The sequence below is a fragment of the Carcharodon carcharias genome, chromosome 26 (assembly GCF_017639515.1).
Source record: "Carcharodon carcharias isolate sCarCar2 chromosome 26, sCarCar2.pri, whole genome shotgun sequence".
Taxonomy (NCBI): Eukaryota; Metazoa; Chordata; class Chondrichthyes; order Lamniformes; family Lamnidae; genus Carcharodon; species Carcharodon carcharias.
The window spans coordinates 11,307,134-11,322,936 of NC_054492.1; the positions used below are offsets into that span (position 1 = coordinate 11,307,134).

General features: G+C 42.2%; 1 protein-coding gene across 1 annotated transcript in view; it reads right to left on the minus strand.

Annotated features, from left to right (window-relative positions):
- adamtsl3 (ADAMTS-like 3) overlaps positions 1 to 15,803 on the minus strand; it is a 604,254-nt gene that overhangs the window by 517,975 nt on the left and 70,476 nt on the right. The window lies entirely within an intron of this gene.

A 15,803-nucleotide genomic window follows, 5' to 3' on the forward strand; every position in this document is an offset into this window, starting at 1 on the left:
GGTATGTCCTGTCTATAAAAAGCAGGAGAGATCAAGTCCAGTCAAATATCACCCCATTAATCTACACTAAATCACTGCACTTACTCAGCAATACTTGGGTTCCTCAAGGGATACTCAGCTCCAGGCCTCACTACAACCTTGGTCAAAATATGAACAAAAAAGGTAACATGACAGTGACTGCCCTTGACACCATGGTAGCATTTGACCTAGTGTGGCATCAGGGAGCACGAGCAAAACTGATGTCAATGGGAATCAGGGAAAAACTCTCCACTGGTTGGAGTTATACCTAGCACAAAGGAAGATGGTTGTGGTTGTTGCATGTCAATCATCTCAGTCCCAGGACATCATTGCAGAAGACCATCAGCGCAAACCTTCCTAGGCCCAACCATTTTCAGCTGCTTCAATGACGATCCCTCCATTAAGGCCAGAAATGGAGATGCTTGCTGCTAATTGTGTTACAACTGAGATGGGAGAGTGCATATATGAAGAAGTCCCAGTCCTCTGTGCCATTAATTTCAAAGTTTAATTTACTCACCAAAATAGTCTGGTGCCCAGAATATTAAAGAGTCTTCAATCAGGCTTCTTTCAATAAACTCAGAACGATTGTTTATTATAAAACAAAACTTCTTTTTAACAAGTTGCAAGTACTGGCTAACACACAATTGTAATCAGGAAGTATAATTATCTATCACTTCCTAAAGGGTTTTGCCAGAACCCACACAGACAAACAAAGGACAAACAGAGTTTCTCTGCAACAATGAGCTTAAGAGGATAGGCATAAGAAAATAAAGGATAAAGTTCGCAGGATCTTGATGCTGTTGACCTGGTCCCTCACTGGTCCCGGTGGACACCTGGAAGTTCTCACCAACTGGTCTCAGCTTTGCAGGTCCAAATGCAGATCAGTTACACTCAAATGAGGATTCTCTGGCTACAGGTTGACAGCCACACACAAAGGTAAGGAAGAGAGACAGAGAGAGGCAGAGCGCCAGTTAGTGGAGCCTTCCTTCCTCAGCTTGTTCCCCAAGAATGCTGCCTTCAAAACCAACAGGTTCACAACTTCAGTTTTTTTTCCTCTCTGCCATGTGATTTCCAGCAAGTTAGCAACCTATGGCTTTTCAGTATTTTTTCCCCAATCAGTTAAAGTGATTGCAGTTCAAACTAAACAACCAGATCTTCCTCAAGTACCATAAAGGTCAAGTGATTTCTTGGAAGAGGCCTGCTTGTTGACAGTTCCAGGGTGAGCTTACGATTTTCTTTAAAAAATAATCCCAGGTTAGCATCCAAGTGTACAGATAATGCCATGTCCTTCCGTTTTGTAAAAGAAAAATTCAGTCTTCAAAGATACAATTCCAACAATTGCATAACATTCAGTCCCACTCACAACTCCTCATACACTGAAGCAGTCTGTGTTCTCATGCAGCAAGACCTGGAGAACATTAACTCTTAGGCTGATAAGTGGCAAGCAATGTTTGCATCACACAAGTGCCAGGCAATGACCACTTTGTCATGCCCCAGCACATCCTGACCTTCAAGCTAATTTTTATATTTTATAAACTGAACATAAGGTTGCAATAGATGGCCGCCCGGGGGATGCATGACTTCTTTTGTGGAATAAAAACACCTCCCTGTCTCGCGGTAACAAAAGGAACTTTCCAGATTGCTGTTGCATCAATGCCCTTTCCTGAAACTAATTAAAAAGGGTATTAGCGATTGGCTGGGTCATTCAAACACAAAGACAGTGGCTGTCTCAAACTCTCAAGGTATCAAATGGCAACACAGGATGTGTAATCAACACATGTTCCTTTGTTAGGAAAAATGACTTTGAACTTGTGGAGACCGCATAATGAGGAAGTCATGTTTGTGGTCTGCCTTAAATCAGCAAAAGGTGCTTGCAGACAGAGAATTCCACCAAAAGCCATCAAACTAGCTGCAAGTCATCCAAGCAGTGAAGGTAATAAACAGCAATACCTTGAAAGTGGGAGAGAGACTACCCCGCCCCCCCAAGCTGTTCAATGTTGAGTTCACCGGAGAACCAACCTCCGGGAAATTCAACTTCAAGAAACCTTGCAGCTTGTTGAAAATCATTCGCTTTACTTCAACTTTAAAGCATCGTCTTCACCTAGGAAACGACATGCTTGCCATGAAAGAGACTGAGATAATTATAAGTTGCAACTGTATTGTTTTTCTTTCATCTGTATATGATTTTTATGAGTGCGAGAGTGGGTGTGAGGTGAGTGTGTGAGATGTTGTGCTTTTAAAAATCCAGGGCAAGTGTGTGATAATAAATAACCTTCCTTAGGCTTAAAAACTCACCAAACACTTGCTGCTGGAATTAACGCTATACACTATATAGTTTATTGGCTCTAGACAGTGTACAGGGGATCCATGGGCATGGAGGTGCCATAGTGTGGCATAGGGGAGAATGAAGGGCCATGGGAGATGAGTGGAAGGGCAAAGCCTGACATAGGGGACATAAGCTGCCAAGGGAGAGTGGGTGCTGTGCAGAACTTGCTATTGGGGGTATCAGGGGCCATGAGGATCACGAGGTGGCATAGATGGGGAATGGGGAGTGCTTGGAGGGTGAGAGGGTATGAGGGGTGAGGACTGGAGGGCCTGTGTGTTCTTATTTTAACTGGGACAAAGTCCCACACACCAAGGTGGCCTTTTAGCAGCCCACTGGCTGCCCATGATTGCCCTCGGCACGCCTTCCTGGGTCGACTGGCCCAAGATCCGCCCGCACCCACCTCTCCAGCAATTAAAATCTCACCTTTGCAGGCGCTTTCTCCCAAGGTGGACGGGCCGAGCCAAGACTTATCTCAACTCCTGCTACCTGCCTCAAGGATGAAAATTCAGGCCCAAACGTCTAAAATGCCATGAAACACTCTAAGGTCAATAAATCAAAAAAACACAAATCAGCAAAACTTGACAAAAGAGGATAATCTTATGGGAAGCAAGGATATAGTGGCAAGAACAGCACTGATGAGTGGAGTATCCCGACAGCCTGTGCCATGATCCTTCATGTATCTAGTGTGGGTAAATGGTGTCAATGCCAAGGAATTAAATTTACAGATAAGTGGTGGGATTGGGGAAGGTTTCTGTGTTTTTGGTGTGGTGGTGGGGGGGGTGGCAGCATGGGAAGATGGAGATGTAATGGCAATGTCACTGGAGACATGGGTTCAAATCCCACCATGGCAGCTAATGGAATTTAAATTCAATTAATAAAATATGGAATATAAAGCTGATTTCAGTAATGAAACCATTGTCAATTGTCGTAAAATCCCATCTTGTTCACTAATGGACTTTTAGGGAAGGAAATCTGCCATCCTTACCTGGTCTGGCCTGCATGTGACTCTAGGGCCACATCAATGTGGTTGACCCTTAACTGTCCTCTGAAATAGCTTAGCAAGCCACTCAGATCAAGGGCAATTAAGGATGGGCAACAAACGCTGGCCTTGCCAGTGACACGCACATCTCAGGAGGCAGCCACAGTCTTAAGTGGGTTTGCGCCTGAGCTGCTCAAATCAAGTCCAATACAAACAAATGCAAAGCAGAATATGAAGATTTGTGCAGGCCACAAGTGGGACAGAGGTTCACAAGGTGGGGGGTGGTGGGAGGGGGGATTGTTCATAGATTGATTGTAGTGTGGCAATAAACAGAACAAATATTGTAGAAGCTGGCTGCACCCAGGCTCCAGGTTTTGAAATTGCCACATGCAAATAACAACATGTTAAGGTCACAGGTCCATGAATTACACCAAGGTCAAATCACCCCAAGGCCCCCATGTGACGTTTCTGCTTCTCCAATTCTAAACGCAGCTTAAACAATCATGGGCAATTTATCATTTGTACATGCACTGATAACAAAAGATAAACAGCACGAGGCAGTCCGTTGTTATTCAGTCACCGTGCCCTCGCTGGTGTGTGAACACTTTCGGGACCTCGTGCACACTCCAAGCAGCATCGGGTGCTTCTCAGATTCTCTCCTTTCCTTAGCTGTCGGAAGGTTTGGATCATTTTGGCATACAATGTGTGCAAAAATTCATTGAAAGTTCATTGCTTTTTTGATGGGTTGGCTTTACCCTTACAAAGCTAAATGTTAATGTTTATTTTGCTCTGTGGTGTAGAGAGGAGAGAAATTTGATATGAGTGCAGAAGTGGCTTGTAGCGACCAAAAATGTTTCAGTAACCATTTATATGAGAGCAGTTTAACACTGATCAACAAATACATGAGTATACACATTTGTTTTACAATTTTTTGACTTTCATAGCTGTGTAAAATGTTCTTACTCAATGCCTAAGGGTTCAAATCAGTGTACACATGGTTTGTTACCAAACAAACGAGATACAATATAATGCAACAACAGATATCTCAACGAAAGCTCCAACGCATACTAGGATTTCACACTGTAGCCACCAAAGCATTACTCTACCATCAGTTTGCCCATCTATTGATTCACCCAGAAGCAGGCAAGATGTGCTGATATTGGGTTTCTTTTGCATTATACAAGCAAAATTCATGCTCAGGATGGCATGAATTTAAAGTTAAATGTGCCATGTGATAACATATTAACAATGCTGCATTACATCGACATAAGCTCTTCCTCGTTTATTTGACTGGTTATATTTGGGAATAACAGCTCTCCGCTGAGCTTATAGCATTTTCAGATGTAGTTGTACATGGCTTTTTGGTACTAAACTGTTGCACAAGTGGCAAAATGCTTTAAAGTCCTTGTTTCAAAAACTTGCTTCCTTATGGCCCTACTCCAAAAGGTAAGGAAAATTCCTTGCAAGAGAGTGGTGGTTAGTCATCTTCCAACTAGTAAAGCTCCTGCCAGAACAGATTTTAAGGATTTAAAGCAAAGTCTCACAAAAGCTGGGTGTTCACCTCAATTCCAAATATCTGCACGCCCCATGCCCCTCATTTCGATGGATTTGTGATTTATTTTTAACCGCATTCCCTTTTACAAGTGGCAAAACATAACCATAGTATTCATGATCTGACTAATGCTTATGCAAGCAACTCACTTGGCAATGATAATCGTTTTTTTTTTAAAAGAACCTCTTTGCTTTATGCATCTTTTCAGCAGAATTACATTTTCACATGTCAAAACAGAAGACCCTGCTTTATTACAATGATTAATGCATTCAACCCATCACTACCAGTGAAACAAGATGATTCGCACTGGATGTAGAATAAACAGTGAACGCTTTGCATTTCCAAAGTTCCCAAAAAGTGCCATATTAGATTTTTCTCCCTCCACGGACGCTGCCAGAACGGCTGAGTTTTTCCAGCAATTTGAGCGGAATCGCCACAGATTTGCACAGATTTGCACTAAGTGTGGTTGCGGCCGGGCAAAACAACTTTGTTAGCCTCCAGCTGCAAGGGCAGCGTTTCACGCCATATCATCCCAAACCCGCCGTATTAATTATACATTCCCGGGAAACACACCATTTCCGTGGTGGGCAGGCTCCCATTCACCCGCCACACCATCACCTCGTCGCTTCATCACGCCGGGCGCCATATTTAAAGTGCAGCCACACATACAACTCTGTGCTTCAGGCCCACAATTACTGCACAGAAGACATGGCCCTGAAAGGAAGGAAGACTGCAGCCCCCAGGTTCAATGCCGTGACCCTCGAGCACCTTCTGGACGCAGTGGAGGCCCGCCCGTGATGTCCTCTACCCCCGCTCTAGCCACAGGATGGGCAGCAACATCACTAACCCAGCTTGGGAGGCCGTGGCCACGGTGGTCAATGCCAACACCCTGCAAAAGTGGACAGCCACCCAGTGCTGCAAGAGGATGAATGATCTATTCTGTTCCACCAGGGTAAGTCACTCTTTTCATCACGCTCAACCCACGCACTCACAAAACCATCACACATCCACAGGGCCCTCACTCACCGTCAGTTCAAGGGGCATCACCATTCATTCTCTTACACATACACTTTCCCTGCCTTCATCCCATCCATGGGACCACTCAGCACCCACACAGGCCATGCATACTTATCATCTGGTCTGGCAGGCGTCGTCTCTCCATCTTTATTCATGCAGGACAAGCTGGCACACAACAACAGGGAGAGGTCGCAGACAGGAGGAGGAAGGCCTGAAATCAGGGTCCTCACGGACTTTGAAAACAGTGCCATCCAGCTGGCCGGCGATAATCTGGACCATTCCTGTGCTGACAGTGAGGTCGGCGCTGCTCTACCAAGTGAGGATTCAGCAGTGCAACATCCATCAGACAACCATGCAGTGAGTGATATGTCCTGTTTCACAGGCCACTGCCATGCACTAATTATCTCTCCTTGCTTTCAGAGGCATATCTGGGAAACTGCCGAGGGAGTCCACGATCCAGAGTCTCCAATCAAGCCCCGAAGGAAACTCAGAATAATCCACTGAAACCCTCCCTGAAGCCCCGTCGCAGCGCTCACCCACACCCTCCACCAGCACAGAAACACACACCACAGTGGGACCTAGCTTTAAAGTAGCCTCGGAATCACAATCTGGTGAGCACATCGCACTGTCTGATCCACAGCAGGTGGCAGCAGGGACTTCCCAGGTCCCCGGCACTCGGAGGACTGCTGGAGGCCAGAACTTTGCTGAGTCTGAGTCAGATGAGGAGCCTCTGGACTCGGTCACGTTACAGACGCTGGAGCTGCAAAGGGAAGCTGGGGAACATCAGGAAGGGATGTCCGCTGCACTCCTCAGGTTGCAAGGCACGATGGGGGATGTCCGTATGCCAACGCACTGAGGTCAACACTGGTAGGAAGGCAGCCGCCATGGAGACCTTGGTCCTGGACGTTGCTCCTGCACTGCTGCACAGGCTGAACTCCATTCCAGGTCCCCACCATTTGCAGTATTTCTCTTTTATTTTGAATCTCACATTTGGGCTAATTCACGGTGGGGCTGAATCATCAGTAAATTCATTTATCGAGTGCCTGTCCCACTCTGAAGAGTTCTACGCTTTGGGCATCAACGCCTTCATAGGTAGTCACTCTTAATCTGTCCATTTACAACAAGGAACGCAGTGTCATTGAAAACATCACAAAAGGAAAATTTCCCACAGAAGCTAGCTGTAACATGAAACGGAAAGAGATTGCAGTCGACAAGCACACAGATTTGTTTCTCTGGCACCAAATGATTATGTCAACTAAAGATTCCCTTCACCTATTTCTGCTGAACATTTCATGATTTTTTTTTGCTGCATGGCTAGAATCATGTTATTCTTGGATAAAGGTTTTATTTATTATTGATCTGTTTGATGATAGATGAGATCCAAGGCACATTTATCAAAGTGACAGTATATTGAGCACATATTCCAGCTGAATTATTTATTACTTCAGATATTTCTAACCAGCTTTCATCATTTATTTTGGCACAATTTATCTCTTCTTCTAAAAAAATCACTCAAGTACCACTGCTGCCAGTGGACTCTATCATAAATCCTATTACATATGCAATCAATTTTGTTTTACAAACTTGACTTGAAAGCGTGCACAGGAAAGTTTAAAAGTTTGAAACTGTTCTATAACTGCTTTCTGCATTTATTTCTGATATGACAAATATTTTTGCAACAGAAGTGTCACAACCACAGGAGTGAAACAAACTGATCAGAAACATTATGCAAATACAGGGAAATAGTTGGAATCGTTCACTCTAGTACATGGCACAAAGGATTTGTCAAAACTCTGTTACACTGTACAAAGGATCTGTGAAATACAGCGTGTGTTCAATCTCACCCGCTGCCACATGTGTCTGCATTTTCACAAGGGCCAACCAGTATCCAGTGGGGCAACGCATCCAACTTTCTATTTAAAGAAATATATATTTACACAGCGCAAGAGATTCACAAGCACAATAAAACTATCTTGTAAATTTACTGATCCCACCATGCTCCCATTGGGGATCAGCCCTGACTCCAGTCCAAAACTACAGTTTATGTTCCCACTGCAGTGGCCAAACAAACCACTCAAATGATGAGGAAAGAGGCCCAGAACTACCTCTCAAAGCAACTGGGGATGAGCAGCCTTACCAGCAATGCCCACATCCAGAGAGCCAAACAAAAAGCACACCATTCGCAAGGTTAAAAATCACTCTTGGTACTGTATGAGCATATAAAATGTTTGTACCTAAATCGCTCTCTCCTCTGTTATATTTTAAGTTAATTAGGTTCATGCCTCTGTTAAAATAAGAGGAATTTGATGGGAATGCATTCAGCATATGCACAATAGCTCTACCTTAAGATGATTAATCTTGCCTTGGGAACATGAACATGTGCGCAATTGTGATTTTTTTTTAACATAAAAATTGTAACATTTTAAACAGGTAGCGGTCCTGTAGAATCAAGAGTATTTTGCCACAACAATTCTATCGTGGCATGACAACCCATTTAATGCAAAATGACACAGTCAACCTCTAATAATATTTTTCCCCTTTTGTCAAAATCATAGGTACTTCTAACGTTTCCATTATAAATTCCCATGTCTATTCAGTCACACTGCAGTTACGCTTTCTCACCAATGGCTATGCTGTAATGTACCAGTTTGGAATCTCCACCTGTCCTGAAGAGAAATTCTTGTGCTCCAGCAACTGCTCCTCTGCTTCTCAAATTGCTGAATATTTTGCTCTTTGATTATATAATATTAAAATCAAATTATCATATAAAAATAAGGTCAAGGTGTGGGACTTCAAAATGGCTACGGAATTAAATCAACAGTTGTGTCCCAACTTCCAACTAAGCTTCAACCACATTGGGTCTTGACTCTCCATGTTCAGCTCCACAGCAAAGAGATAAATGTGCCAGAAGTAAATCAAGCACTAAAATTTCTTGCTAGTATGATTTCATTGATAATATTTTCAGAATGAAGACTAAATTTCAGGGTCACAGTTTGTGCATTCTTGTTCACTGCTTTCTATTGTTGCATTTCAAAAGTAACAGCCGAGATGTAATTAGGCTTGTTACCATCTTCGATAATTACAGGTGTCTAAACTTGCAGTACCGGGCTAGGTTTCAGAGCAAGGTCCTTTGCTGTGAAGTTTACAGATAACTCCCTTTCATAACATTTTGGGTTATGAAGCAATTCAAGAAGCTATATATCTCCACTAAAGCAGTGATGGGAGTGCACAGCTGTCATTGTGTCTATTGAAGTCCAATAAATAATACAGCTAAGTCAATACAGATATTATCGTGTTCAACTGAGGAATGATTCCACATCTAGACCTCAATCATAATGAAATGAAAGCCATATTGCTGCAATATTGTCATACATTCTTGTTTATAGAAAGACAATTCACATCAGGCCAACACATGCTGTTTGCTTTCTGCTCTCCAAACCACTGATTCAACAGACTAATGTAAAAATAGCTTAATCCAGTAACAAGCACTTAGCCTGACATTTTATTCCTATTAATTCCAGATGCAATTTTTTTTTTCAAAAAATATTACCACCCTAGACAGTAACAATATTACCATAAAAATATTACCACCTTAAATTGGCAGGTGGCAGATTTTCCTCACCAATTTTTCATTTTTAAAAGTGGTGATGTGTCACTTAAAAAATGGATGACAGAACAGTCAAGACCAACCAATCCATACCAATATCCACCAGCGTGTGCTTTCAAGCAGGAATCACACAATAGCAATGCTGGGTTATCAACTGTAGCACCCTTATTGGTGCTCAAGCCTGAGACTTTGCATTCTTTATGGCTCAGTGATCCTTGTCCGGGATTGTTTCATGGATAGCTAGGTATTTCTGCTGAGGTTTTGAGCTCTTGCTACAAACATATCATCAGTTGCCGTTAAATACACATGCAACAATCCACGCTTTAAAATGTCTAAAAACGACAAAATCAATGAGTTTAATTCAAAAAAAAATTTGAACAGTCATTTGGTAGATACAAAGCTTGAATACTGATGTAGAAAGAGACATGTTGCTGAAGCTTTCCCGTCTTGCGCTCATCAGAGCAATCACAAGAATGCCAAGTTTTAAATGATCACAACAATTTAAACTACGGGGCGTAAGACTTGCCAACCAATCAGCTCCCTTTTCTCCTGTAGCATAAGTTGTCATAATTCTTTGAAATTTGGTATTCTTGCATTTGTCCTGACGAGTGCAACACGAAAAGCTTCGGCAACATGTCAGCATAATTGAAATGATGATTTATCTAGCTATGGGAGCAGCACAATACTATAGAGTACCTCAAATCTGATCACAGATTCTGTATTCTCGACAGCTGACGTCATCTTGGGAAGAGAATTAATTGACATCACTGGCACATCCATTCATCAGGCAGCTGTTCTGGCTACTGAATAAAAAGGCTGCAGCTCACACATGCCGCATCCTGGTTAACTGTGTGTTGCATGTGTATGGCGCTGCACACAATGAACTGACTCTTCAGTCCAAATCCTGAGTAGTTTCAATAATTACTACCTTCAGCAGCTGGTCGCGGTTCACCCAAACGTTTCTTATCCAGCTTTTTTGTCAATCCAACATGATTCTCACCAAACTGCCAGTGCAGCTAGACAGTGAAATTACTGATCTGACAATACATTGAAATCTGGCAAGTAGTGACCCACACAGCTTCAGCTTCACTCTGGTGACAAGCTCAAACACCTGGAAATGTTAAATCAAACTTGTGTGTCAATACATCTTTGCATTCGCTCCATTTTGTCTGGTCAAAGAACACTATTAACATGCGACTAGGAAATGTACTAATCAAATTTTCCACCTTAACCTTTTGGATAATCCAAGAAATATTTTTGGACGGGGTCACTTCTTTTTGCACATTTAACTCACCTTTGAAGCTGTTAGCATGCTTCTTCACAGAAATGAAATCCAAGTTAGCAATGAAGTTTGTCTTGACTGAATCCAAGGTGGTCTCCAAATCAATGAGATGGTCATTCAATTGGTTTCATCCCCACTAAAGGATTTATGATGCTCAATACATATGTTGAAACTGAAAGTTGGCTTCAACAGAGGCCAAAGATAAAATTCACCAGTGCCAAAGGCGAATCTACGTGCTGCAATGCCCAGGTATCAACTGAAACAAAATAATGTCACTAACCAAGTGAAGATAAACCTCTGCAAGACTTCAGGAAAAGTGAAGAAATATTAAAGTTTCACTCAAAATCTTGGAATGTTGGGAGTTAAACAGAGTTATATGAAAACAAAAGGCATCCAGTGAAACACAAGAAAAATAATGGAAATGGGCAATACTGTAAATATTGGGAGAAAAGAAAGCACAAGATATGACACAGTTGGGGGAACACAGTTGCACTCATCTAATTCCCGCCTGTTAAGCATCCCCAATTTTCATCGTTCAAGCATTGGTGGCCATGCTTTTACTTGCCTCGGACCTAAGCCTTGAAATTCCCTCCCTACACCTCTCTACTTCACTTTCCTCCATTAAGACACTCCTAAAAATAGATACAAAATGTTTACTTACACTCTTCTCTTTACAAATGCTGACTGACTTGCTGCATTAAAGAAAATGTTGTGGCTTTAAGTAATATAAAACAGTTCTTCTAGAATGTTACATTAATAAAAGTTTGATCTCCACTGACACAGCATCTGTATCTTATTCACTGCCTACTGCAATATATGCATCACTTACAACAGGAAACCAGTGTTCATTATCCTGATTCCCCAACCACAATAAGAGATGCACCAATGCAAGCATAAATGGTCAGCTTTCCTCTTCTGCTTAATTGAATTTACTGGAAACTCTTCACTGTGTTTCGCTTCACAGAAATTATTTGCTTTATATACTGGTACTGTAGGTACTATTTATAAGGCAACTCCAGTGAAATGATGGAAGTATTGAATACTGCACTTAATAGTTGTTTGGTAGTACGATTCTGAGTACTGCTGAAAAAAGATACATGCTGCTGAAGCTTTTTGTCTTGCACTCAACAGAACAGAATTTGTAAGAATACCAATTGTAAAGGGAACAATAATTTATACTGCATAAGAGAGTGCTGATTGGCTGGCATGTAGACTCAGATTGGTAGAAATGTTACCATGGAGAATGCAGCAGGGAGCAGTTAACTGCCAAGCTTTTGTTTAAATTCAAACCAGGCAGGTCGACTCTTGCAAATTCTGTACTGCGCTTAAGTTAAAATAACCTTCTGACATATTCAAATATAGGCATGAGTTAGAGGAAAGGGACAATATTTGGATATAATCTTCTTTAAGCAGTTTTGCCACCGAAAGATAAAATGTTCAATATGGACAGGCATAACTTCCTTCACTCTATTTCAGAATTAAAATAAAGCTCTGTGCTTATAACATGACCACAATAATTCTGTCATCAAAAAAAAAAGCTCATAGAAGAATTGCATTCCTCTCGGTTACAACATTTGCCAGGCAAACAAATTTCAACTTCAACCAAAGACAAGTAGTTTAGCCCCTACTTAAGTTAGGCCAAGTACATTGGTATTTTCATTGCTAAGTAAAGCATGCTATGTAAAGATACCATATCGTCTATTACAGAGCTTTCCAATATCAGAAGCATTAGAATTGCAACCTTTTGAGAGCAATGTTCAAATTTACGCCAAAGATTAATGCGGTGTGAAACATCACTGATCCACAATCACAATGGAATGGTTTGGCATTAGCACCTACTTTTACACAAAGGTCTGAAGAGGTTAAGTGAGGAGGACATTCCAAGCTGATATTTGCACAATTCTTTGAACATGCGTTGTGTATGTTTCAATGACTTTTTGCAAAGGTAACCACGTAATGTAGAAAGATTCATTCACAGTCAATCTGTAGGTTTCCTTTCATATGGGTTGCAGTTGATGAATTTTTAAGAAATGTTTCCTCAACAAAACAGCTACAGCTTGAAGCCAGTTCTTTTGATGATTGTAAATAAAAACTGCTGATAATCCACATCTCATGTCCCAGTGCTATATTTCTAAATTGATAAAATTTTCAAGTCGGCGTTTCCATGTGTCGGTTACGTCTGTTTCCTGATTTTTAATTGATTGTTTTCTGCTTTGATTATCAATCACATTGCACAAAATCAACTGATCTCATCACATTGCAATAATTAACTAAACATATCTTACCTCTGGCCCCACCAAAAAAAAGTCACCGTTATGGTTACTACCCAGGTTTAGAGGAAGGTGGCCCAATAACAGGATGACATTTACGCCAGCTCTAAAGAAGAGTCATACACACTCGAAACATGAACTCTATTTCTCTCTCCACGGATGCTGCCAGACCTACCGAGCTTTTCCAGCATTTTGTGTTTTTATTTTACATGGCACTTACGCCAATGGCCAATGAATTCTGAGGTGAATGCTTTATGAAAAGGTGCTTTACAAGAAATATAGGCCGAGGCATGGAGAAATGTGAAAAAGGGATGTCAACGCTAATTAAGTTGTATTCTGAGGGGTTTCATCATTTATCCCAACTCACACTGATAGTTATCCAACATGTCAGTCTGCCAACAATGGTGCCACAAATGCCCACCAGCACTTCTGTTAGTTGAGTGTGTGGTCAGGGTGAAATGAGGGAAGAAAATATGCCTGTGATAATTCTTCTGGGTTGCTAAATTTCTTAATACCTGGAGAATCCAGGAGTATCCAGGATGGGATTGGCAGCCCTAGAACTGGGATCTATCTTCAGCACACTGATCTAGAGATGACTGGACCTGCAGGGACTGGGCCTCCATTTATGAACAGCTAGAATTAGTTAGAGACATTGGCTGGAATTTTCCAGCTCCTCACGCTAGCGGGATTTTCTGATCCCGCCGATGTGAACGGAGATTTCAATGACTCACTGGCCCCGCCACAGGGTAACCCACCACGGGCAGGAGGGGGAGAAGGGTGGGGGGGTGGGGGGAAGCTGGAAAATTCTGGCCATTAAAATATCTTAGCTCAATAATGTTAACTGAGCTTTTGAAGATATTTTCCCCAGTAAGCAATGTTATTGAAGGTATATCAATATTGCTATGTTGCATTAGTATTTCCACAGTCCAATCGGAAATAAATTGCTCCTCAAGATCAGGAGTCCATTTTTCTTTTTCTTTCAAACTTTGGCAAATAAACTCTGAAGCATTTCTCCGAATTATTAAAACAATTTCATATTAATCAAACTTTAAAGTGCCTTCAATTCTAAAAATGATAGGTGTCAAAAAGCACCCTTACCAACATTCTTTTGAAAATATAACAATGGCAGCAATCAGTTTTTACAAAGGTCTATAACTGGGAAATGTAATTAATTTCACAGAGAAACATAAATAGCACTCTTTGCTAACTTGCTCCACAAAACTGTTATGTGTGTAAAAGGATCCTGTTATTAGAGTTTAGAAGAATGAGGGATGATCTTATTGATCCGTACAAAATTCTGAGGGGGCTTGACAGGATAGATGTTAAGGTGATGTTTCCACTAGTGGGGGAATCACGAACGAGCGGTCTTAGTTACAGAATAAGGAGACACTCATTTAAAACTGAGATGCAAAGGAATTTCTTCTCTCAGAGGGTAGTGAATGTCTGGAATTCTCTACACCAGAGTTGTGGAGGCTAGATCTCTGAAAGTATCTGAAGAGGAGGTAGATAGATTTTTGAAACAATCGGGGAGTTGAGGGCTGAGGAGCTGGCACGAAAGAGAAATTGAGGCCTAGGGCAGGTCAGCCATGGTTTTATTGAATGGTGGGGCAGGCCTAAGGGGCCAAATGGTCTACTCCTGTTCCTATTTCTTACGTTTCCTTCTGTATTGTCTTTCTTTCTTTTGACTGGTGCCCATACATGGTGCACGGGAATGACAAAGAAAAGAATCCATGCAGGGGAGGCAGTGGCATAGTGGTTTTGTCACTGGACTAGTAAGCGAATGACCCAGGGAAATGCTCTGAGGACGCAGGTTCCAATCCCACCATGGCAGATGGTGGCATTTCAATTCAGGAAAATATCTGGAATTAAGAGTCTAATGATGACCATGAAGCCATTGTCGATTGTCGTAAAATCCCATCTGCTTCATCCAGCAACTCAAGTCTGGGCATCCATGAGGCACTGTGGACCACCAGCTGCGGCCCACAATCGGTAACCTCATGGCCTGGTATGAAAAAACTTTTTCACACAACAAATGGTTTGGGTCTGGAATACACTGTCTGGAAGTGTGGCAGAGGCAGGTTCAACCAAGGCATTCAAGAGGTCATTAGGTGATTATTTGAATAGAAGCAATGTGCATGGGTATGGGGAAAAGGCAGGGCAATGGCACCAGGTCATAATGCTCATTTGGAGACCCACGCAGACACAATGGGCTGAATGGCCTCCTTCTGTGCCGATAAAATTCTACGATTCTTTGATATTCCCCCACTCTACCATTATGCCAAGCCAGGGAATCAACCCTGGTTCAATGAAGAGTGCAGGAGAGTATGCCTGGAGCAGCACAAGGCAAGACTAATAATGAGGTGTCAATCTGGTGAAGCTACAACTCAGGACCACTTGTGTGCCAAACAGCATAAGCAGCAAGTGACAGACAGAGCTCAGCAATCCCATAACCAATGGATCAGGTCTAAGCTCTGCAGTCCTGTCATATCAAATCATTAATGGTGGTGGACAATTAAACAACTTACTGGAAGGTGGGGGGCTCCACACATATCCCATTCTCAATGATGGGGGAGCCCAGCACATCTGTGCATAAAAATAAGGCTGAAGCATTTGTAACAATCTTCATCCACAACCTTCAGCCAGAAGTGTCGAGTGGATGATCCATCTCGGCCTCCTCCGGAGGTCCCCAGCATCACAGCTTCCAGTCTTCAGCCCATTCAATTCACTCCAAGTGATATCAAGAATTGGCTGA